This window comes from Cygnus olor, assembly GCF_009769625.2.
Source record: "Cygnus olor isolate bCygOlo1 chromosome W unlocalized genomic scaffold, bCygOlo1.pri.v2 SUPER_W7, whole genome shotgun sequence".
In the NCBI taxonomy this organism is placed as follows: Eukaryota; Metazoa; Chordata; class Aves; order Anseriformes; family Anatidae; genus Cygnus; species Cygnus olor.
Window position 1 is genome coordinate 2,203,370 of NW_024429078.1, and position 26,617 is coordinate 2,229,986.

At 45.1% G+C, this 26,617-nt stretch overlaps 1 protein-coding gene and 1 long non-coding RNA gene across 5 annotated transcripts in view; one reads left to right on the forward strand and one right to left on the reverse strand.

Moving 5' to 3' along the window:
* The window catches only part of LOC121063018 (protein FAM219A-like), a 123,567-nt gene that overhangs the window by 65,444 nt on the left and 31,506 nt on the right, over positions 1-26,617 (reverse strand). The window lies entirely within an intron of this gene.
* LOC121063031 lies at positions 5,665-12,097 on the forward strand. Its single transcript, XR_005815795.1, has 2 exons — positions 5,665-5,721; positions 12,041-12,097. It is a non-coding gene; the product is annotated as an uncharacterized LOC121063031 (long non-coding RNA).

Consider the following 26,617-nt stretch of genomic DNA (forward strand, 5'->3'; position numbering starts at 1 on the left):
GGCATCGGTCAGCGGGTGGTGAGCAATTGCATTGTGCATCACTTATTTCGTACACATTATTAGTAGTAGTACTATTATCATTATTATTATTATTATTATTATTATTGTTGTTGTTGTTGCTATTATTTTCCTGTCTTAATAAACTGTCTTTATCTCAACTCACAGGCTTCACTTTCCCGTTTCTCTCCCCCATCCCAGAGAGGGAGGGGGGAGAGTGAGTGAACGGCTGTGTGGTCTTTAGCTGACGACCAGGTTAAACCACGACACTGGGTGAGACACCTCGGTTCCTGCGTAACAGCCAGCTCTCTAACCTACCTGTAACCTGTGCTCTAGCCTGACAAAACTTGGAGGCCTTCAATTGAAACTAACTACATTTCCATTTCAACTCTTCTCTGTCTTTACAACTATTGAAGTAAAAATCCATCTCGTCACTATTTTGCCTCCACAACAATGTTTTCCATTTAAGTTACAGGATCACTATCATATCTGGAAATTCAGCATCATGACAAAAACTTGTGTACAGTGCCTGCAGAACCTTGGCTTTTAATTGAGGGGTGTGATGTGGGGTGACCCCAAGACAGCACACTGAGGTGGCCTGAGCCCAACAGAACAGGGTCACAGAGACAGAAATAGGGTCATGTCCAGAAAACACCCAGAACAACACGTGTGGGTCATCTGTGCCAGGAGGATCAACAATTTAATTGCGATCTGTGTGCCAACCAGTTTGCACAGCCACTAGGATGAATTTTGCATACTAAGAATGACATTAAGATTGCATTATGTTTAATCATAGTGTAAGCCATGCCCATCTACCCTGTCCCTATTTCTTATGCTTCTACTTCTGCAGTATTTGCAAATATTTGAAGCAGAGCAATGCAGTCAACGCTGAGTATACACCTGTGCTTACACAGGGAAACATAATTCACTTGAATTTCCCACCTCAGTCATTTTGGAGTTATCAAGAAGCTGTGAACTATTTCCTGTTTGCAGGAGAGCTAACAGACTTTAACACAGCAAAATTAAATTATTCTGCTTTTACAGTATGTAAAATCCCCGTAGAATTGCTTTGAGCAGAAATGGATATTAAATTGCACAAACAGTACAGTTTAGGGCCATTTACTCCAACTGCTCCAAGGGCTTTTCAAATATAACTACTTCCCCACGATAATGGGGCAGGATTTGGGGAATTTGTGACTGCTTTTTAAGTCTCTAAAAACATGTGTATGGCTAAACTCCAGTTTGAGCTACTAGTTCTCGGATCCAGCTTTTACATCAAGAAAATTATGGAGGTACTTGCCTGCTGCCATCATGCCCATGATAATCCTGAGGTGCTGACAGTGACACATGCACCCATGCAAAAAGAGGCAATGTGTGGCATCTTAATTATATAGGACACCATGCCAAACACATTTTCATTTACAACTACACCCAGAACCTTGAACTAAGACATTCCTGCTCATCCTGCATAAACATTTCAGTAATTGTTCTCTATTTCCATCACACCAGTGGGTATCCCATTGCATTAACATAATATGTTTTAAATTCAAAATTAAAAAGTACACCCAGTAGACTGGTAGCTAGTACTGTGGTTTCTACAGAGCCAAGACATATCTCACAAAAGTGTGGCCACACAACAACACGGATGCTGAAAATGCTCTCTGCCCACATTTCAGTTTAACTCCTCACTGTCTCTACACCCTTCCACCCCCAGCAACAGCTGCGCTATATGGCTTCTCCTGAAGAACATCATTTCATAAAGGCCTCCAGAAGTAGCCTGGGTCTTGTACCATCCATACAATTTACAGGAGGCGATTATCACAGTGAAGGTGTTTTTTTGTGGGGCAAGAATCCAGCCCACTGACAATCAGCTCATAGGGTTTCTCACTGGGTCACACCAGAAAGAGGCCCTCCTACTGCTTCCTCAATGTGACTCCTTGAGATTTTTATCTGGAGATGATTGGTAAAGTCACTTTCCAATCACATCTGCACAGAGAGCACAAACTAACTGGGCAGGTGAACACAAGAGAGAACAGAACAATGACCTGAAACAAGATTTCAACTATTCAGATGAGCCTCTCACTATGAATGCAATGCATTCGTCCTTCAGCTGCTAGGCTGACAAGTTATTCACCCACAAATCTGTGACATTTGCTCACAGTATGTTTTGTGTTTCTTCCACCACTTACAATGGCGCAGCTCAGCTGGCAGCCCAGGCTGGCACGCTGCTTTTTCCTTGAAAGATGGCAGGAATGGGTTTTCTGGCAGCGTGGGCTGCCTTCACATCTGATCATCTCCTTCAGCCCGTGCTACTCACAAGCCCAGAGCCTGAGCAGCTGCTGCACGCCCCAGAGGGAAGTGGCGAGGCTGGGATCACACCGCTCCTTGCACATGCACGCAGCCCAGAGCTCTGTGCTGCAGCCACTACCACATCACCTGGCCCTCAGAGCCAGGCTGCTGCTCCTCGAAGCCACTGCAGCTGGGCTGTGCTGATTCACGGATTCTGCTGTCACAGCAAAGGGAGGGTGTTGGTGTATCTCATGTCACATTCATGACGATTGTCACAAAAACATCGCAGCTGAAAAAAAGTAGTCTCTCTAAGCATAAGACTCCTACAGCTGTTAAAGTCTGGGGGGGGTGAGTAAGAGTCCACACTTCTCTGTAATGTGAAGACTCATCCCTGCTTCAGAAACAGGAGATTAAATGTTACCTGAGCAAGCTTGGCATGTCATATGCAAACAATTACATGCTCCACGGCACTTTTTTTTTTTAATAAACTTTCCTCACTGGATGCAATGGAGGGAAGACAGTTTCAAGTTCTGACATATCTTTGACATAACCACACAGTACCTCCTTTGTAAAAAACATTTCCAGCTGGAGGAACTTTACATTTCCATTCTGATTTCTCCAGCTGAACATGTCACACCAGAGCTGAGATTTAAGGAGAAAGTCAATACTTTTGTTCCTTTATTTTAGAAGAAAAATAAAGGGTGGGGCAACACTTCAATGCAAAAGTACTGCAGCAACACTATCCTTACACTGCATAGGAAGCAACAAAGACTTACTCAAGCGCTGTCAAGATAACTGGATTTAAGAACAACAAACATGCCACATCAGGATGGAAGAGGCTGCTTTTGTCCAAGCCAGCACGAGAACCATCTGTTAAGACATTCACTTACATTGTTGGTGTAACAATTCCACAACCGTTCTCCATAAATTAAAAAAGTACAAAGCTAACGGAATAGCAAGTATTTCATTTCAGTAGATGGTCAAAAAAACTATTTCTTTTTGTTGCATTAAAAAAAAAGACAACCAAGGTAAATGCCACTGGCAAACTCCTCTTCTTTCCCAGAAGAAAACAAGAAAGCACATTGCTTTAACTCAAAAAACACCAGAAGTATTCTACATCTTATAACCCAAGCAATTTCATTTAACTTATTTTATCCTGTAACAGATTATTTGAGAACTCTATTATGGTATCGATCCCTGCCTGTTAAGTATACTTTCCAAACAAACTATGGATCCACTCATAATGAAAGACTGAATAATATCTTACCTGCAAACAGAGATGGAAGAGAAATGAAGCAGAAGAAGAATCTCCCACCTCTTCCCCAGCAAAACAGCTGCTTATATAGAGCTCTTCTTTTTAGTCAAGTAAAAGCTCCTCTCCTGTTTCTTTTTATTCTAACAACCATGGCAAGCTTCATGCAAACTGGCACCTAATCAAATCCTAAACCGTAGGAGGACAAGATGTCAGTTTTAATGTCCCGTGCCCAAGCCAGCCAACATGATTACTGTAGACCTTATTTAAACCATCTCCAAAGGCATCTGAAATGCCCTTGGCTCCCAGTGCAGCAAGCAGATAAAGAAGAGGCTGCATTCAGACCACTGGGTCCAGATGTCAATCTCAGTGAGCTTGATGACTTCTTTTCAGGAGCCAGGACATGGCAGCTTTAGACAGATCTGAACTGTACCCTGCTCTCTTGAACACAGATGCACGTGGCCCTGATCCCTGCCCATTCTTGTGTAGCTTTAGCTCTGCTGCAAAGAATAGGTCATTTCTTCCTGTTCCAGCTGTGGCACTACCACTCTTGTTCCTCCATGAACACTGCAACAAATTGGTGATGGCTGAAGATGTGCCCCACAGCCTTAAATTAGTAGTCAGTAAAGCAGTTTGTTAATGGAGCAAACCTGGACCATCGGTGTGCAACTCTGCGTAAGGAAAGGGATTAAGATCCAAGCACAACGGTGGAACACAAAGACTCGATTACAATTACTATTATCCAACCCTGTACAGAAATCTACATATATATATAATTAAATTATTATTATTTTTTCACCCTGCAGGTACCAAAACCATGACTGAAACTAATTAGATGTAGCCCTTTCAGGAACATTGCCTAATGTATCTTGGTAAGGCAGAGATAAGTTATTTTCTATTTAAACCAGACTAATGTGGAAAAGCCTGAAAAAGTTAAAAAAATAATGAAACAGAAAAGAAGGTGATAATGACATTTTTTATTTTTAAACTAAACTGTTTTGCTTTTAAGAGACTGTCCTCTCAACTTTATGGGCTCACAGAACATTACTGGATGGGTAGGCTGTGCAGCACCATAAACCATAAAGAGTAGGGCTACTGCTCCAGGCTAATAGTTTAAATTTCCACCGGATGGGTTTCATTTACAATTCACCTATTGCATCTGGAAGTCTAATTGTAGGCAAGTACATTTTCAGGCTGTTCAAGGTGTAATATAGAAACCAATAGCTTAGAAAGGAAGCTTTAACTTCATAATTAGAAACATTTGCTATTTCAGGTGGCTTCCCCCCAGCATGTTTATGAGTTCCCTATTATACCTTTCACTGTGCTGTAAAAATAAACCATGACAGACCACAGAGTGATTCACAATACAATAAGAAACAGGGAGGAGAGAAGTTATGCAGGAAGTGTCTGAATAAACCTAGGACAGCAGGGTACCTGGGTGCTCATAAGCAAGGAGTTTTGCTGCAGGAGTGAGGACAGAAGAGTTGTCTGCATGCTATTCCCCAGTAGCCCTTTTAACACAAGGTGACAATGGAAACCAGTACCTATTTCTCATATATGAGGTGTGAATAGATTTATCAGTAGATTTCAGGGGAACTCACAAATGCTGTGCATTGTTAGCTACCATCCCACCTTAAGCTGGCAGCTACTACCCGCTGGAGCAGCTAGAGATGCTGCTCTCACCACTCCATGGCCCCAGTTAATCCTAATTGTACAGACCCTGCTGGCAGCAATCCCATCTCTCCTAGGAGAAGTGACTGATAGCAGCCTGTAGTGCTCGGGAGCAAAGCACGCCATCCTTAAGAGCCATTCGGACCACCCAAGTCAAATGCTAACATGTGAAAACAGATCTATTGCTAGTAAGGAATAGAAAGTTCACCATCCTGAAGGAGGGCAAACAACTGCTTTCCTTTGCAGCTAATGGTTTAGCAGAACTTGGTTTTGATGAAAATCTGTAGTTTTCTGTCAAAATAACAACTGCATTGTAATTATTCTTGGTTATTGCTGTGAGAAACAAAGTTGTGTTTTTGCAACAGAAGTTGTTTTTGCAGTGGAAAATTCCACTAACCTTGCATATTCAAAAGTGATTGTGCGGCATAGCAGTGGGGAGTATGTTAAGCAGATAAGGGGAAGGTCCCACTGTCCCAAAATAAGGAGGATAGCTAAGAAAAACAAGATGAGCAGTACGAAATCAGTAAAAACAAAAATCGCGGGCAATGATATGTTTACTATAATGCGCTCCTAATTGGCAGGAGGCCCACCATTGCAATCGTGAATAAAATAGCTTCACAGGAGGTCCTGTCTGAAGAAAATTATTTGAGATTTTTCTCACAATTTGGGGAGCTCGTCCGGGAGCTTGTCGCCTGCCGAAGAGTTCTTGCCACCACAGACAGGAAGGTGCACCCCGCTGATTTCAGTGGTCCCGTTGTGGTGGGTTGTCTCGGGATGGCCGGCAAAGGACCGAGACTGTTAATCTGAAGACAGGCTCTGCGAAGCTCTGGGGAGAAGGGAGGCCAGCACTGACACAGCACAGGCACAGGGATAACTGCTGATAACCCAGACCGGGAAGTCCGTGCACAGACCGAGGTAAGGGAAACTTTACCGTATATCGCCTCAGGCTGGGTTCAGGGAGACTTTTGTGTGGAGTGTGAATGAGATGCACTTTTAGTGCGAAGCGAGTGTGGAGTCCCGATCCGCAAGGTTCTGTAGTCCCACGAGGGGCGTGGCCAGAGACGGACGAAGCGAAAGATAAATGAGCGAAAGAGAGTCTCAGGGGTTTGAGCCCTTAGGTGTACGGTACCCTGAGCACGGTGAAGTGAAGTGCTCGGCAGTACACCCCACCTCTGTCGTAATCCTAGGTGAAGGCGTGTGGTACCCTGTGGGTGGTAAAGTCCACAGCAGCACGTCAGGAAGAGATGGGGATTAAGGGTTCCAAGAGTCATCAGGGTGGGGATGGAGACCCTGGGATTGTGCCTAAAGATAGTCCTTTGGGGAGAATGATAAGGATTTGGAAAAAGAACCCAAAAACCAGGGGAAAAGATTAAAAAAAATGGTTAGATATTGTGTAATTGTCTGGCCTAAAAAGCCAATAAAAGGAACTTCAGTATTTTGGCCAAAATATGGGTCTGATGAAAATTCAGGCTTTAAATTTATAAGTAAACAATAAGACTCCTTTTTCAGAGGAGGAATCAAGTTATGCTCCCTATAATCCTAATATTGCACCACAGGCAGTGGCAGCTGCTCCAGGAGGGGAGACAGGGACTGCAATTGACGTTGTCCCTGGAGAAGGAGCGCACTCTAGGCTCTGGCAAGAATTAGAACAATGTAGAAGAGATATTGAGAGTTTCACCTTTCCTGATACTAACAGTACTGACACTAACTGTGTATCCTCTTAGGGAGATTCCAGTGGGACAAGGACAAATACGTTATGTGAACTCCCCCCTTATCAGCAGAGAGGTTAGGAGTTTTAAGAAGGAAATGGAAGTCTTTAACTGAGAGCCTAGCAGTACAGTCAAATCCATTTATAAGGCCTAATTTGTATTCCGGGGGGGGGGGGGGGGGGGGGGGGGGGGGGGAGGGGGAATGTCAATCTTGAGTATGTTGTTCACTGGAGAAGAATGTTTAGGGGGGGAATGATTCGGCAGGCAGCTATGCAAGAATGGGAAAGAACTAACATCCCCCAGGACCGAGAGTAATTCCGATAGAGCAGAAATATCTGCTTATCTAACTGCGATAAAAACAACCCACAACATGGAAATCATATGAGAGACTCGGGGCCAGAATGAGAAAGTACTCGGGGATGAACCCTCAGGACCCGGTAGCCCAAGGGCTCTTTAAAGTTCATTTTGTGATTAAAGCCTGGCCAGATATGCAGAAAAAGATCCAGAAGGTGGGAGGATGGAGTGAACAGTGCAGGTAGTATGAAGGTGTATGCCAGGAGGGGAGATGAGAAGGAAAAGTAGAGATCGAAACAAATGGTATTCACAGCGTACTGGGTAGTGAGGCAGAGGGTTGGAGATGGAGGGAGTTTCGGGAGGAGTCGGGCCCAGGCTGGAAAGGAGAGGAAGAGAGACGAAGGAATGGCAGACAAGAAAAGCTACCTGTGTTGCAGCCTAAATCCTAGCAAGGACAGGTTTGAGAAGATGTGGCCAGGCCGGCCACTTAAAATAGGAATACCCGGAGTGAAAGAAAGAGGAGAGATTGCTGTTATAAATTCAGAACAGGGGAGTCAGGGCTTCTCAGAAAGCTAGTTCCCTGATAAATGAAAAAGTGTACCTCAAGAGCTCCTCAAGTGTACCTCATTGGGGTCACTCTACAATTATCATTGCAGGTAAAACAGACAGCATAGGAAGATTAATAAAATTTATTACTTCTTGCTGATGGACTGGAGCAGTGAGAAACAAAGAAACAAGCTGGGGGCACCTTCCCCCATCCACTCTCTTCCACCTCTTCCCTGCCCTGAGTGGCGCAGGGGGCCGGGAGTGGGGGCTGCAGTCAGTCCGTGGTGCTTCATTTCCTCCGCTCCTTCACGGTCGCTCTCCCCCCTGCTCTGGTGTGGGGTCCCTCTTGTGGGGTGCCGACCTTCCTGGGCTGGTCCTGTGTGAGTTTCTCCATAGGCAGCGAAAAATGGGCTCTTTGGGAGCTGTTCCAGGTGTGGGTCTGTGCCACAGGGTCTATTCGTCAGAGGCGGGTTGGTCCGGCTGGGGACCCCCTGGGGTCCACCCCGCCCCGATCACCTCCTCCTGCATGGGCTCCTCTCCACGGGCTGCAGCGTGGAGATGTGCTCTGCCGTGGTACACCATGGGCTGCAGGGGGGGCAGCTTGCTCCACCAGGGGCCTCTCTGTGGGCCGCAGGGGGGCTTAGGCTCCAGCACCAGGAACACCTCCTCTCCCTCCTCTGCACTGACCTTGGTGTCTGCAGGGAGGTTTCTCACTCCTCACTCTCCCAGCTGCTGTTGTGCAGAAGGTTTTTTTCCTTTTCTTGGATGTGCTCTCACAGAGGCACAAACTGCATTGCTCATGGCTTGGCTCTGGGCAGTGGTGGGCCCCTTTGGAGCCGGCTGAAACTGGCCCTTATCTAACATGGGGCAGCTGCTGGATTCTTCTCACAGGGGCTACCACTGCAGCCCCCCACACACACATACTACCAGAACCTAGCCATGTGAACCAAATACACTGGGACAGCTAGGTCATTACTGGCCTGTAAAGTATCAGGGATTAAATTAACTAATGAAACCCTAAATGTGATGGGGGGTAGAAGGGACTGGGATAGCAGTGCCACTTTTTGGGGACACTGTCCTGGTTTCAGTTAGGATAGAGTTAATTTTCCTCCTAGTAGCTGGCAGGGTGCTATGTTTTGGATTAGGATGAGAAGATTGCTGATAACATGTTGATGTTTTAATTGTTGCAGAGCAGTGCTTACACCAAGCCAAGGACAGCTTCTCGCTCTGTCCTGCCAGCGGGCAGGCTGGGGGTGCAGCAGGAGCTGGGAGGGGACAGACCCAGGACAGCTGACCCAAACTGGCCAAAGGGGTATTCCATACCATCTGACATCATGCTGAACAATATATAGGGGTGGCTAGCCGGGGTGGGGGGGCCGGCTGCTCGGGGATAGGCTGGGCATCGGTCAGCGGGTGGTGAGCAATTGCATTGTGCATCGCTTGTTTTGTACACATTATTATTAGTAGTACTATTATCATTATTATTGTTATTATTATTTTCCCTGTCTTAATAAACTGTCTTTATCTCAACTCACAGGCTTCACTTTCCCATTTCTCTCCCCCATCCCAGAGAGGGAGGAGGGAGGGTGAGCGAACAGCTGTGTGGTGTTTAGCTGCCGGCCGGGTTAAACCACAACAGACACCAAGCTGAGACTAGGGATAGAATGATCACTGGGCAATTATTGTATGCACCCAAGGCAGGGACTAACTTGTTGGGAAGGGATTTGATGACGAAATTGGGCATTCAAATAGTAAATTGTTAGACTGGAATAATGGTGTTATTAATGGGGTGCTCTCAGACCCTGGGAGCAAAGATATATTTGCCTTTGAGTGGAAAGACCCTGAAACGGGGTGGAAACAGCAATACAGATGGACAATTTTACCTTAGGGGTTTACAGGGCCACCGATTTATTTGGGCAAGTTCTAGAACAGATTTTGGGGCAATTCCAACCTCCCGAGGAGGTGTTACTGTTACAGTATGTGGATGATCTTTTATTGTCAGGACAGGAGAAAACAGTTGTGAAGGAAGCCACTAACAAGCTATTCAACTTTCTGGGAAAACAGGGCTTGAAAGGATTGGAAAATAAATTAAAATTCGTAGAAAGATAAGTCAAGTATTTAGGGCATCTAGTGTCTGAGGGAGAATGAAGAATAAATCCAGAGAGGATTCAGGGAACTGTTGAGCTACCCCTACCCAAAACTAAATAGAACTAAAAAGTCTTAAGAGAAAGAGGTTTTTAAGGAATTAGGAGTCACAAAGTCCAAAGGAAAACAGATACTCCCTGATGGGAGAGAAATGCTGAATAAAGTACTAATGAGGCAAATATTAACTGTTTTACATCAAGAGGGTCATTGGGGAATTCGAGCAACGTGTGACGCTGTGCTATGGAAATATGTATGTGTAGGAATATATATATACTCTGGCTGAACAAGTACGCAGAAGTTGTGTAGTATGTCAAAAGGTAAATAGGAAAATTATCCGCAGTCAGCCCAAAGGGGAGCGAGAACCAGGAATTCAACGCTTCCAAAATGTACAGGTAGATTTTACAGAACTCCTTACAGTAGGTAGATTTAAATACTTGTTAGTCTTGGTCGATCATTTGTCAGGGTGGGTGGAAGCTTTCCCTTCAGTATCTGCTACTGCGAACATAGTAACTAAAGTAATTCTAGAACAAATAACTCCCAGGTATGGAATTGTTGAAAACATTGACTCTGATCAAGGAAATCACTTTATGTCAGAAATATTGCAAGGGCTAATGTGGACTCTAGGAATTAAGTGGAAATTTCACACTCCTTGGCATCCTTCCTCTTCTGGAAGGGTGGAGCAGATCAGACAGTAAAGAAGCAATTGACTAAGTTCTGGAAACTCGGCTTCCCCAAACAAAGTGCTTACCTTTGGCACTTCTCCGAATTCAAACTGCACCAAGAAAAGATGTGGGAGTTTCACCACATGAAATATTATTTGGATTGCTGTACATGGACAAAGGGAATGAATTACCTCAAAATGAGACAAAAGATGCTTTTCTTAAGAACTATATACTGGGGCTGTTGTCCTCTTTGTCATCTCTCAGGACCTGTGGACCGTTAGCTCAAACCCCAGTCTTGGAAGCCCTGATCCATCCATTCCGAGAAGGAGATTGTGTTTTGATGCGAACATGGAGGCAATTGAAACTGCAACCTGAGTGGGACGGACTGTTCCAAGTGCTCCTGACTACTGAGACGACAGTAAGAACGGCTGAGAAAGGGTGGACTCATTCCTGGGTAAAAGCATCAGTTAACCCTGATACCTGAGAGACTGCATTAACAAAGACTTTTAAGGTTAAAACTGCTGAAACTATCTATTGTAAACCTTTAACTTCTCCTTAGAAGGATTCTTAATGAATTAATGAGTAAAAGGGATTGAATTACACAGAACTGGAGTGTTTCCAGGGAACACTCCCTGGAAGTGGGAGAAAAAGAAGAGGGGGGATATTTAATCCCCACCAGAAGAATCCTTATTAGTTTGTGATTTTTATTGTTTTTCTTAATTATTATTTCTTAATTATTATAGGGGTGTATATATAGAGAGAGAAATGATGTATTTTAAGTTTATCTTAGTAATACCTGTTCTCAATGGTTTAGTGATAGGATGGAGGGAAATGGAGTTCTATCTCAAATTGGGGATGGAGTTCTCAAAATGGGGATGGAGTTCTATCTCAAAATAATTGTTGGATTTGCACCCAGATGCCTAGAAAGACTGAAAAGGCCTTGTCCCTGATTGCTATTTCCAGCAGCAACTGTGTCTGGATTCTCTAGGTTTCTAAAAATGACAGATCATACTCAGTCCTGGGAAAGACTAGATTTTGAAGTTGAGCTCCCTACACATAATCCTGGCTACAATATACTGTGTTATCAAAAGTGCCTTTTAAACAACATTGATAGAAACTCAGGGGGCAATAGTACTGACCTGACCCTGGGTGTGTTAATATTATCCATGAAGTAGGGAATGATCCATACTGTACCGAATATGGTAGCCACGGGAATGCTAATATACATAATGCACACCAGGTACAACATGAGAATCCTGTACCCGGATGGCCTGTCCCAAATGGCAAGGGGTGGTACTGGCTATGTGGCAATAAAGCCAGGAAGGTGTTGCCCTTAGGATGGAAGGGAGCTTGCATCCTGGGGGTAATAATTTCAAAATAACTATTATTGAAGACCCACAAAGCCAAAGCCCCCTTGAGACCACATTTCACAGTTTTGCAATGTGGTTTTTAAGGAGGATGGCTAAGAAAAACAGGATGAGCAGTACAAAATCAGTAAAAACATAAATCACAGGCCCTCTAGTCATGAGAGAAGGAAAAAAAAGGAAAAGGAGAAATTAATGGTTGGTCAAATCAAATTGTACATATATGGTATAGAAGTGCGTTGAGTAGCTTGTGAACCTGTAGTACTCAGCCAATGAGGAAACGGGAGAAATTAGGTGTCGGGTAATAGGGAATATAAGGTTATGATAAACTTTTCTGTGCGCTCCTGCTTGCAGGACGCCCGCCATTGCAATTGCGAATAAAATAGTTTCACAGAAGGTGAAACTGTCTGAAGAAAATTATTGAGATTGTTCTCACATTGCCTTTGCTGGACTAGAACTGGGAGTTCAAGTGTGAGAGGTTTTCTATCATCTCATCAATTCTCTGACTCCACCATTTGCCTCCTTGAGAAGGATTATGAAAATCATGCTAGGGAAGACACAGAGAACACGATCTTGAATTAAAAAGCCAAGACTCAGTTGTTCCAAGATTAGTGGAAGACACATAAATAGGTGGTTTAATGAAAAGATAAATTTGCTTTAGCTTTATAGATGCCCCCAAACTGGGTATTACAGATCAATGCTGACTAGGAAGCATTTCAGGCTACTGCATTTTCTGCATTGTATCAATTCAAGTTATTTTTACTTTAAAATTTACAAGGCTACGATTGCCTTTCCAGAATATTCATGCAAGCACTACACATCAATACTTCTAAATACACTTTTCTTCTTCCCCTGCTAGCACAGATTGGATGCTGCTGCAAGCATCGTTACTGATATGGGTGATACAGACAACTCCTCCTTAAGAAGTTTTACAAACATCTCATAAGGAGTCATGAAAAGTTCAGGCACCTCCTGAAAAAAATAGATGAACATAGACTTAAGATTGGATACCATCTCTTCCAAGAAGCTCTGCGTGGCTGCGGAATGCTCTCGCTGCATCACTACAAGCTGTGCTGACAACCGACGTCCACCTGGGCACATGTGGCCAGCACAGAGCGCTGGGAGCACAGCTCTGGATGACAGCAACACACAGGTCATGCTGGTCAGGCTGCACAAAAGTTCAGTGAGCATAAGGACATGGCTTGGGGGGCTTTCCTTCCCTTTCGCTGATACTTTTTGGATGTTCTGTAGAGGTGGTGCATCACTGATGCCTGACTTCTCTGTTTTGTAGCTTTTATCAGTGCAGAGATTTCCACGCTTGAGACAACACGACTTTGCAGACCACAGTCTGCTCACAGTCCATCATGAAGAAACCTGAAGAAAACTCTTTTCTTTTAATGGCATTACTTGAGATTACACCAGTGTTTCTGCAGTGTTTTACAGAGTGTTTCTGCAGCATCAACTGCCTTGCTAAGCACACTTAGCATTGTCAAAACAAAATTATGAGAGATAAGAGAAGAGAATGTAACATCTAAGATGACATTCTCTTCTTTTATTATATGAGAAGGTGAATGGCTCTATACAACGGACAAGCAGGACAAAAAGGGAAGGCTGTGCAAAAAGCCAGGGCTTTTGCACAGCATGGTGTTGTGAGCTTTCTCTACTGAGGTTTAAACACCCACAGCACTCCCAGGATGCACTCCAGATCACATTATCCCAACTACACAGACTTCCAGAAAATAAGGCGCTCTCTCTCTTATAAAATACTCTTAAATCACAGAATGGGTTGGGTTGGAAGGGACCTTAAAGACCATCTAATTCCAGCCCCCTGCCATAGGCAGGGACACCTCCCACCAGCCCAGGTTGTCCAAAGCCCCATCCAGCCTGGCCTTGAGCACTGCCAGGGATGGGGCATCCACAGCTTCTCTGGGCAGCCTGGGCCAGGGCCTCACTGCCCTCACAGTGAAGAATTTTGTTACAACATGACTAGGTGTTTTTATCACACAACATCCCATATGCCTTGCTGGATTTCTATCTGCTTTAAGACATCCCTGCCCACAGCAGGCCCTGCTGGCATGTGCAGAGCAGACTGATCCACCCACAGACTGGAGGTGCCTAGATCTCAGCTGAGGCTCAGATACACAATACTCATATACTCAGAACAACAACTGCCTGGCCCTCCAGGATCTAGGACGTGTATCATACTAAGTAGCATCTCCCCAGTGATATTCTGCAAAGAAAGGATTCGGTTTATTATGGCAGCACAGCCCAGTTTGCTCGCTCACTCCAGTTCTTCCTGCATTTTCAGTTGGCCACAGTCCTGAGCATCTCCTTCTCTCTGCCATACAAATGACCTCTGCCAACAGACAATCAGCCACGTGTCCCAAGACAGGTGTGTCTGCTCTGAAGTAGTTTATTTTATACAGCCATCAGGTTAAAATCTTTCTGCAAGATCCTCTATAGCAGGAGGCAGGTGCTCTCTGGAGCTGCATTCTTTGGGAGGGAGCATCTGCCTTTCACATCAGCTAACATGGGGGCAGTTTTATGCCTGTGGTGCTGCTGTCCTCCTTCCCATCCAAGGCATGCTCTGACAATTTTCCCACCTCTGAGCTGGCCATGGTGCTGCGTCACCCACCAACAGGCTCCTGGTTCATCAGCAAAGAGAACCTGAAGCTTTTCTAAGGCTGTTGTTCAGGGTCTCCCTGAGCTTCTCTCTGAGCCCCAGAGATAAAAGAAAAAACTTAAAAATAAATCAATGTAAAATGGTTGCAGATAACGTTGTGCTAGCAGACTCCAGCTGACTGGGAAGAAAGGATAACTAAGCCATTTGAGAGTTAAAATCGTGCCACTGAGCCGGAAAGAGTTTTAGATCTATAATACCCTGGCCATATGGTAGGCAACAGACACCTAGCTATCTCAACTGCAACTGTTTACAGAAGCTTATGGGGAGGGCAGGGTGTGGGAAGCGAATTTTCTTACAATCCTGTGCTATCTTGAATAGGATTCCCCGGCCTAAGGTAGAGAAGAAGAAATGCAGAGAAAAGAAGTGGCAATGCTAGAGACAGACTAATTGTAGAATCAACCACACGCTGTTTGCTTGCAGCTGGTGAGTGACCTTTGCATTATTCACAGCTAGCAGGAAATTCCAGTCTATGCTAATAAGCAGAATATTGCTCACTCTTCCAATAAAGCTTGCTTTAAAGGCTTTGTTGCATGCAGTCCTCAGCCATTTTCTACCCGCTTGTTCTTCATGCTGCTCACCTCAACACATCTGAATCAGCACAGTGGTTTGCAACAGTGCCGTGGGGCTGCCCTCTCGAATGAAACACCATACTTCGGAGTTTTATAGGGGAGTGGAGAAAGAGGAGTTCTTCACCCTTCACAGCTATGTTGCCACAGGTGTTTCCAGATGGCCACTGCTACAAGACAGTTACTTTCAGCCAGGGATTCACCCCAAATTTGCTGAGATGATTTTAACAGTGGTGGATTTTATGGATGATTAGATGAAGACAAACGGGGTGCCATTTGTTGCAGACATGCACTTCTCATTAAACACAATAATGGCTTTACACAGACATGACTGGGTTTCTGGATTTAGCTGTAACCTGTCAAAGTATAAATTCAAGCCTTGGTTTTCAGCCACGACTAAGCATTTAGAAAGGAAGATGCAGCACAGGGACAAATCACTGTCTTCAGAATATAACTGGTGCAAGGAATTAGTCTTAAAGAAATATTCTTCCGGTCTTCAGTGCTGCAGAAGCATGCCTGTGCTAGGTGTTGAAGTGTTCTCCGCTTGAGCAGGAAAGCCCTGTCCCAACTAAGGGAACGAGATACCCATGACCCTACTCATATAGCACCTTTCCTCCCTGCATGCCCCACATGCAGAAGGATTACCGCTGTCTTGAGAGCTGTGAACAGTCCAACAGAGGGCCACCACGATGATCAAGGTGCTGGAGCACCTCTCCTGTGAGGAGAGGCTGAGAGAGCTGGGGCTGTTCAGGGGGGAAGAGGCGGCTCGGGGGGGATCTCACCAATGTCTAGAAATGCCTGAAGGGAGGGTGCAAAGAGGATCCAGGCTCTTCCCAGTGGTGCCCAGTGCCAGGACAAGAGGCCATGGGCACAAACTGGAGCACGGGAGGTTCCCCCTGACCACCAGGAAGCACTGCTGTGCTGTACAGGCAACAGAGCACTGGCACAGGTGGCACAGAGAGGCTGTGGGGTCTCCCTCCTTGGGATCTTCAAAATCCACCTGGACTGGTCCTGGGCACCCTGCTCTGGGTGTCCCTGCTTGGGCAGGGGTTGGACCAGAGGGACCCAGAGGTCCTGCCCACCTCAGCCATTCTGTGAGAGGTGGCTTCACTTCTGCAGAAGGGAAACGAGTGTCACTATAACAAGCACTGAATGAGTTTCTCCAGACTATCTAACCAGGCAAAATTTTACAGGTATTTAACAGCAAACAGACAAGTAGAATTTAGCAGAGCATCCAGTACCTCAATGACATTTTCAGCAGCGAGCAAGGATGCTGTAAATCTAGTCAAGGCTGCACGCAGCCATTCCCATTTGGCAACACACAGCCCATTCCACTGTTCCACACACAATCTCTAGTCACCCTTGCATCATCTGGGAACATCAAGCACCATCTTTCATGCCTTGGCCATCCCTCTTCATACAGGCTGCTGATTGCAAATGCCCTATTGCTTCTCTCTGGGCTGCTGCACCTCTGCTAGCTGCTGATTCTCTGCATGCCTTACTGGGGCTGTGAGCGTGCATCCCTTCCCTTTTACTTTTTCTGGATAAAAAGAATCATAGAGTGATGTTGTCAGCAACCTTTAGAGGTCATCTTATCCAACGCCCTGCTCAGAGCCGGTGTCCTGGAGCATGTCCAAGCAGCTTTTGTACATCTTCAAGGGGACTCCACAACCTCTCTGAGCAACCTGTGCCCATCCTGTCAGAGCAGAGGATGCTTCTGTTGCCTCACACTGTTTGTACCTCAGAGATGGAGGTGAGCAAGGACTTGCCCTATTGCACTGAAGCAGAGAGCTGCCTTGCAGTGGCCACGTGCAAAAATTTCTGCTGCAGTGTTAAGCACAGGAATCCTGGCTTACGCTGGGTCTGAGGCTTTCAGATCCCATAAGCATATATTCTTCTTTTCTAGGAAGACAACGTTTAACCAGCTAGGGAAAACAGCCAGTTATACATTTCCCTGCAGGTCATAACCATAGCTAGAAATTCTTAATTAAGACATTAAAACTCATTTACAAAAGGGTTATTAACATTTTTAGGACCAGTATATGCAGTTTGCCAAACAGAAAATAGCCTGAAACACTGCACCGGAGTCACCAGAACAGAACACCACAGCAGATTTGACCTCTTCAGATTTTACCTCTTTTACATTTGGCTCCTTTTCCTTTTGCATTTGTTTCAGCTCACATATATCAAGCTTCAGAAGGAAGCATATAGCTTGCTGAAGGTGAATTCATCTCAGGTTGTTTTTTTGTTTGTTTTTTAAATAATTAAAAGAGCTTTTAAACCTGTGGTCTATCACTGTATTTTGGAAACCATGTCAAGGTGTTTACTGTCCAAGACAATGATTTGAAGGCTTTGACTCATTTAAGGGCCAGTGGCTCCAACTGACTATCAAAAAGCAAGGGCAATTAGATTTTTTTTTTTTTAAAAAAAAAAAAGACTTGACAATTTGCCAATTCCTTTCATAAGATTGACCCTAGTGACTCAGTGTTGTAAGGTACTGATGAAAGATGGCAGAGCTTTTCATCTAGATGCCCTGCTTTAACTTGTAGGTTTTATTAGCAGTCATTTATATAGGCTGATACAGAAAGATACAGCAGCCCAGGATTCAGATCCTAACAGACAGATGACCATACCTGCTGGAAAAGCTAACCTCCCATGCGAGAGCAGGTAAGCCCTAAGCACTCTGTTCCAAAATCAACAGAGCATAACAGCTAGTTTTAAGTTTTATGGCTAACTGTGCTGTCTGTCTGCAGGCTTTGTTTCTGCATGTGAAGCAATGCACTGCTGCCAAATCTGATTAGCAGCTATCAGCTACTGAAAAAAGGACAGGGGAACAGTCAACCAAAAATCTTTCTTGTTCGTGACCCCAATAACATGACTTCAAAGAGTTAATGCTCCTCCTTTTCAGCAACGAAACCAACTGAAAGATCCAACTGAAAGATACCTTCTTTTCCTCAGGTACTCCAATGCACTAAGGAGCAAGACCACTTTCGCAGGAATCCTGACACCTTTTAATTCCAGCAGCAACTATGGCAGACAACGCATGGCCTCTCCTCCAATATTCTGTCCCAGCTCTGGGATATCATGGGCTAAGGATGCTTTTCTGAGCCCTGTACGGGCTCTAAAACTACTACACTACTCCACCTGTTCCAGCACTCTGCCTCATGGAAAACAAGTATCTGAGTTTCTGCAAGCTTGCTTCCTTTCTTGAAGGTCAGACAGGTGCGCAGTCTTCAAGGGGAAACAGGTTTCTGGGAGAATGAACCTGCTCTGTGGGACTCTAGCATGGCATCCCCACTTCTCTCCCTTCCCAGTCTTCCTCAGGCAGCTCAGAGGATGCTGCCCTGCTCTGGCTGCACACAGTCAGCAAGAGGGACCCCAGGAGGATGAGGATTCAAAGATCACAGCAATGGACATTTTGTAGCTCCATCTGAACAGAACAACATGAGTCTCCCCTGCACTGCAGCATTACACAAGCAGCTCTGAAATCTCAGATAATGGGTAAAAAGCCACATCCACCAAAACCCTTCCTTCCCCTTTTGAATAAAAAAAGCAATTAGTGATTAGCAGAACCATCCCTAAAGCTGCAGGCTGGTGGCAGATAGAGCAGAGAACAGTTTGTCTGCACAGGGACAGTGCAGCAAACTGCCTTCCCTGCAGAAGGGGCTGAGCAAGCCAAGCTCACAGTGCCAGAGCTCAATCCATCAGCACCGCATGCAGTGCAGTGACTGCTTTTAGTCTACGGCATTACCATCTCTGCTGACCACCTACACCTGACCCACCCCTGCTCTCAAGCCAACCTCCTCCTCGTCCACCACAGGAGGATGTGTTTGTGCAAAGTTCCCAGGGTGTGAAACACGCTGAGAGCATTACCAGCACTGCACGCAGCAGCAGATGGCTTGCACGGCGCCAGGTGAGGGGCTGCGCTCACAGCCGGCTGCACGGGCACGGCTCCTCCATGGGGCACAGGCACTGGCACTAGCAGAGTCCATGGCAGAAGACTTTGTGCAAGGGCATTTTAGAATCACTATGCTTTGCCCTAGAAAATCAAATCTGCAAATCAGAATGAATTTTTATTTTGACTCATATTTTGAAATGAGCGTGTATAAGTGAAAGGTGGAACTCTGCTAATGAAAATGGAGCGCAGTGGGACTTGAGTTGCTGTACTGTTACCCAAAGACAGTCATCATGTGATGGACAGCTAATTCATTTAAAGGGTCTGAGACACCAGTGCAGGTTTCTCCAATATAGTTCTTCTCCCAAACAGCTTCCATTCAATCTAAAATTGTGTGAGAGGAAAAAGCCAGCATTATTGTAACTGAGGCTTTCACAGAGGAATTTAATCTGTTGCTTAGATATTTTTTTTCATTTTCTGCCTGAAAGAAATCACAATCTATCATTTAAAGTTAAAAAAAAAAAAAAACAAAAAAAAACACAACCTACAGCCAATATACAGAGGAACATTGGGCTACTGGGGACAATAGGAGATGCATCAGAAAACCAGGACCAGGAATGGAGAAGCCAAAGCACCGAGTGGAAGGAATAAGTTTACAGCCTCAAAACATGATGAAAGTTAAAAACAAACAAAACACGCAACGTTCAGAGGAATCTTTCTAAATCATCTCATATAGTCCTGACCCCAAACACTGTGTTACCCTGTGGTCAAAGTTCACCCTTCATTAACACACCTTGTACCTTAAAAGTTATTATTCTGCAGGTTGTTAGCTTGCACTGAGCTGCAGCCAGATTTTTCTGTAAATTCTGTAAAAATGAACCCTTCTGATTTCATTCAAAAAAAAAAAAAAGTAAGAAGCTATTCTCTAACCAGCAGCACTAAGGAATCTTGGTTCCTCAAAGATGTTTCTTTGCAGCTGCCACACAGACCCTGAGATGAATCCTGTCTGTCCTTCCCACACCAGGGAACTCTTGGATCTCTCTTCTACTGCTGGTTTTCACAGAGCCTGAAACATGGGATGCTAGTTATCTTTGGAAAAAAAAAAGCTTTAAAACTGGCTTGTATTGGCTAACAAAAACTTATTTCTGGAGAAATGGACAGACATCACCATAGCATAAGCCACCTGTCCTCCTGAAACCAAACTGTTATGGATACAGGATCTACAGTTCAAGAACTACCTTACAACACACCTCCGTGTTTCTGTGAGCTGCTGAAAATACACTGACATTCTCCTGTGGGCCACAGAGGTACTTGAAAGCAGCACTTACCACAGCTAAGAAAAGGGGTAAGCCAACAGTGTTCTGGGCCTTAACCATGGTGCATTTCAGCATTTACCTCTAAAGCTGAACACTAAAGACTGAAATGTAGTGGGCACGCTACATTTTGTGCACATACCTCAAAAACAGGAAAAATTAGGGAGAGGTTTTCCAGAGTTGGCTTTCTTCTCTGCCCCACACATACATAATAATGCTTATATCGAGACACAACCTACGTTAAAATCCTTTTCTTCACACTCCATGATATAGAAATGCAAGTTTCTCATTTCCAATTAGATTCATTAGACACAGATGTGCTTCTTCCAAACCCACTCAGGCATTTATAAGGGTCAGCCACCATAGCATTCTGGTCCTGAAGAGAAATTAAAGCATAGCTCCACATTTGGAAACCAATTCTAAAAATATCACCCCTGAATTCAAAGTTAACAAATCTCAATGGCCCAGATCAAACACAGAATCACAGAATCATCTAGGTTGGAAGAGATCTCCAAGATCACCTAGTCCAACCTCTGACCTAACACTAACAAGTCCTCCACTAAACCATATCACTAAGCTCTACATCTAAACGTCTCTTAAAGACCTCCAGGGATGGTGACTCAACCACTTCCCTGGGCAGCCCATTCCAATGCCTAACAACCCTTTCAGTAAAGAAGTTCTTCCTAATATCCAACCTAAACCTCCCACTTCACTTCAGTTCTCTAGGAATATTTTCTTGGTGAGCAGTGCACAATGTAACCCTGTGGCAGGATCCTTTTCCTCACCTCTAATTAACGGGTTGAATGATTTTAAAGACTCACAGCCATACTCCACAAACACAGAGGATCACTAGTGTCACACACAGGCTGCATAACATGACCTTCACTGTTTCCATTATGAGTGATGCTGCATGAAGCAGAAAAGTCTTATGTGACCATCTTCATCTTGAATGAGCTGCTCTTAGAAGACCATCGTCACACTAAGACAGGTGAGCTAACCCAGGGTCAGGGAAAAGAGAAAGAGGACAATCTACATTACAGCCCTTTCCCCCCACATAGCACACTGTATTATGTCTATGGCAATGCTAACGGAGGGACTTTCAGGCCTCAGACCCCCCCCCCCCCAAAAAAATCCCAGCCTATCCTCCAAGAACTGCAGTAAGCCAGGACTGACATACGTTACAGCCTGAGACTGGGACTGAATGAAGACTGACTGTACTATACAAAGATTGTTAGTCCATAGGCAGCTATTTCAAGGAAGAAAGTTTATTTTCCTTTTTGCAGTGATTTCGTGAGCAGACATTCTTCTACGGCAAGAGAAAAGACAACTTTATTAGAACAGCTGAATCTCTAGCCATAAGCTTTACAAAGCATCAAGTAGCACAAATAAACATTTATTAACCAGACCAACAGAAACTAAGCCAACAGAGCATATTGAAACACAAGGCTCTGTACAGTTTTACAGAACGTGAGAGTGGAGACAGGGCTGTGCTGTACCGACCACAAGTGCGTGAAAGCACAGGGCTTCACCACGTTAGAATGACTTTGTGCACAGAAGCGGCAAGGGAAAAACCCTCTGTGCTCCTGCCAGTACATCTTTTGCAACCCTGATTGCTTTCATTGCCCTAAAGCGTGAGGTAAAGATGCACGATGATTTGATATCTTTGTGATTTATATCCTTACCAACATCAGTGACTTAAAAAAAAAAAGTATTGAACATAAATTTAAGTCACTGACTAACTTTGATTTTATGCGTTACTTTTTACTCTGGTGACTGGCCTCTTTTTTGAGTTAAATTTCAATTCACAACTAGATCTAGTCTTACACCATAGTTACTGGTTTTGCTCCCAATAACAATCTGCATACATACACCCATCTTTATGCTTATCCACCCTCTGGTGTCACGACAAATTAATCTGATTCCGGCCCCTCCTCTCCCCTGCCAAATTTCTACTCTTCTCCTGAAATTATACTCGAATAGAAATTAGAGCTCAAGAGCACAAACTTTTAACAACTTTTAACAAGCAGTGACGATCTTAAAAACAGTACATCTGAGATTATAAATGCAGATTTTCTGTCAATGTGTTGCAAAATTGATACAATTTCTGACCAACAAGATTTCAGAACAGGTCTCTGCCAAAGACCTCTTTCACAACTGAAGGAGAAACACACTTTCTTCCCTTTTTCTAACTCCCAACTGATTTCTCAGCTGTGAAATTATTATTCAACTAGTTCAGTTTAATAACCTGAAAATCCCTCTCATGGCCCTGAAGAGATGATTACTGAAGAAGCCGGGGCTTTGTATGTCAAACCTGGACACCAAGTTTTCAGCCAGCGACTTCTCCATTTCACTAGTTCAACCATGAAGTGTTGATATCACATATTCTTCTGAATGTTTTATTTGCACAGCAGCAAGTTTCTTTCACACAGGTTCTTTCTGAAATAAACAGTTGTCCCAAATCTTTAAAACAGATGATTGCATATTTAAAAATCAAAACGAGTTACTTTAGTCAGCAAAATGCCTGGCAAGTTCCAAATGATTCTCTCTTACCACCTGACAGACATCACTAGGCTGAGACTGCAACAACAACAACAACAAACAATAACATCACAATCCAGGCTTCTCCAGTAAAGCAGTGTTTCTGCACATCTCAGTAATTTCCTTTCCAATGCATCTCCCAAGCATGCATCTCCCAAGCATGCATCTCCCTCTCTCTCTCTCTCTCCCCTTATCTTTTCTCTCTCTCTCTCTCTCTCTCCCCTTATCTTTCTATTATGCATTGTAAAGTCCCAAAACATTTAATCTCCTGCCACCTGCTCCCTTGCCATGGATGCTTTGCAGCTGCTATGAACTCTACAGCTCCTGTAGTCAGTGGCTGCCAGGAAAGCAACTAAAGCTTTTTAAAAAAAAAACAAAACACACATAGTAACCACTACATTCTTTAAACTAGGTGGGAAGGCGGACAGGGAGGGAATAAGGCTCATTAGAGGTGTGCCAGGGGGAACAAAGTCAGGGCCGGGGAGCAGGCAATGGCCCAGCTGAAGTGCATCTACACTAATGCACACAGCATGAGCAACAAACAGGAGGAGCTGGAAACCATCATGCAGCAAGCTAGCTATGACTTGGTAGCCATCACTGAAACATGGTGGCACCACTCCAAAATTATTGGTGTGGCACCACACAAAATTAGAAAGGCCAAAGCTCATCTGGAGCTCAATATGGCTACTGCTGTTAAAGACAACAGAAAATGTTTTATAAATACATTAACACGAAAAGGAGGACTAAGGAGAATCTCCATCCTTTACTGGATGCGAGGGGAAACTTAGTTACAAAAGATGAGGAAAAGGCTGAGGTGCTTAATGCCTTCTTTGCCTCAGTCTTTAGTGGCAAAACCAGTTGTTCTCTGGATACCCAGTGCCCTGAGCTGGTGGAAGGGGATGGGGAGCAGGATGTGGCCCTCGTAATCCATGAGGAAATGGTTGGCGACCTGCTACAGCACTTGGATGTATGCAAGTCGATGGGGCCGGATGGGATCCACCCGAGGGTACTGAGAGAACTGGCGGAGGAGCTGGCCAAGCCGCTTTCCATCATTTATCGGCAGTCCTGGCTATCGGGGGAGGTCCCAGTTGACTGGCGGCTAGCAAATGTGACGCCCATCTACAAGAAGGGCCGGAGGGTAGACCCGGGGAACTATAGGCCTGTTAGTTTGACCTCAGTGCCAGGGAAGCTCATGGAGCAGATTATCTTGAGTGTCATCACGCGGCACTTGCAGGGCAAACAGGCGATCAGGCCCAGTCAGCATGGGTTTATGAAAGGCAGGTCCTGCCTGATGAACCTGATCTCCTTCTATGACCAAGTGACGCGCTTAGTGGATGAGGGAAAGGCTGTGGATGTGGTCTACCTTGACTTCAGTAAGGCTTTTGACACCGTTTCCTAAAGCATTCTCCTCAAGAAACTGGCTGCTCATGGCTTGGACTGGCGTACGCTTCGTTGGGTTAGAAACTGGCTGGATAGCCGGGCCCAAAGAGTTGTGGTGAATAGAGTTAAATCCAGTTGCAGGCCGGTCACTAGTGGAGTCCCCCAGGGCTCAGTACTGGGGCCAGTTCTCTTTAATATCTTTATCGATGATCTGGATGAGGGGATCGAGTGCACCCTCAGTAAGTTTGCAGATGACACCAAGTTAGGTGCGCGTGTCAATCTGCTCAAGGGTAGGAAGGCTCTGCAGGAGGATCTGGATAGGCTGGACCGATGGGCTGAGGCCAACTGTATGAGGTTCAACAAGGCCAAGTGCCGGGTTGTTGTGGTTTAACCCGGTCGGCAGCTAAACACCACACAGCCGTTCGCTCACCCTCCCCCCTCCCTCTCTGGGATGGGGGAGAGAAACGGGAAAGTGAAGCCTGTGAGTTGAGATACTTTATTAAGACAGGAAAATAATAATAATGATAATAGTACTACTAATACTAATGTGTACGAAACAAGTGATGCACAATGCAATTGCTCACCACCCGCTGACCGATGCCCAGCCTATCCCCGAGCAGCCGGCCCCCCCTCCACCCCGGCTAGCCGCCCCTATATATTGTTCAGCATGACGTCAGATGGTATGGAATACCCCTTTGGCCAGTTTGGGTCAGCTGTCCTGGGTCTGTCCCCTCCCAGCTCCTGCTGCATCCCTAGCCTGCTCGCTAGCAGGACAGAGCGAGAAGCTGAAAAGTCCTTGGCTTGGTGTAAGCACTGCTCTACAACAATTAAAACATCAGCATGTTATCAGCGCTCTTCTCATTCTAATCCAAAACATAGCACCCTGCCAGCTACTAGGAGGAAAATTAACTCTGTCCTAACTGAAACCAGGACAGATATCCACCCCTTATTCCATACCATTTATGTCACGCTCAGGTTACACTCTTTCCAATACCTTCTAATTAATCACCATTTTCATCTATGATATATAGCAATCATGGTAGTGATGACATACAGTGTTATATGATAATTAACATACTACAATTCAACTCATGGGCTATTCTCACCCAATATTAGGTCCCCTTGAGGTACACACCGGACCTCCCCATTCTTTTGCATTACCCACCAAGTGCATCCAGGTCCCTGGGCAAAAGCAATCCCACGAATGGGCTTGCCCTTTCCTGAGGCAGGAGTAGCCCAGACTGTCTTACCAAGCATGTTTCTTACGTGCACTACAGGAACTTTATCCCCTTCCACAGTATGTAACAGGTTTGTTTGGGCAGGTCCGGCTCGGTTGGCCAGGTGGCCTTTGCCAAATGTGTTTCCCAATGTTTGAATGCCCCAGCACCCATTGCTTTCAGTGCAGTCTTTAACAGTCCATTGTATCGTTCGACTTTCCCAGAGGATGGTACATGATAGGGGATGTGATACATTCTTTCTGGGGTGCCATGTCGCCATAGGACTTGCTTTTCAAGGCCCAGGATAGTGTTCCGGGCGGTGGCATGGGGCACAGGATATGTTTCCAGCCATCCGGTGGTTGCTTCCACCATTGTAAAGTACGTGGCGCTTGCCGTTGCGGGTTTGGGGGAGTGTGATGTAAGCAATCTGCCAGGCCTCCCCATATTTATATTTCAGCCATCGTCCTCCATACCAAAGAGGCTTTGACCGTTTGGCTTGTTTAATTGCAGCACATGTTTCACAATCATGAATAACCTGTGCTATAGTGTCCATGGTCAGGTCCACCCCTCGATCACGAGCCCATCTGTATGTTGCATCTCTACCTTGATGGCCTGAGGTGTCATGGGCCCATCGGGCTATAAATAATTCACCTTTATGTTGCCAGTCCAGGTCCACCTGAGCCACTTCAATCTTAGCAGCCTGACCCACCTGCTGGTTGTTTTGATGTTCTTCAGTAGCCCGATTCTTGGGCACATGAGCATCTACATGGCGTACCTTTACAACCAGGTTCTCTACCCGGGCAGCAATATCTTGCCACAATGCAGCAGCCCAGATGGGTTTGCCCCTGCGCTCCCAGTTGTTCTGCTTCCATTGCTGTAACCACCCCCACAGGGCATTTGCTACCATCCATGAATCAGTATAGAGATAGAGAACTGGCCACTTTTCTCGTTTAGCAATATCTAAAGCCAGCTGGATGGCTTTCACTTCTGCAAACTGACTTGATTCACCTTCTCCCTCAGTAGCTTCTGCAACTCGTTGTGTAGGACTCCATACAGCAGCTTTCCATCTCCGATGCTTTCCCACAATACGACAGGA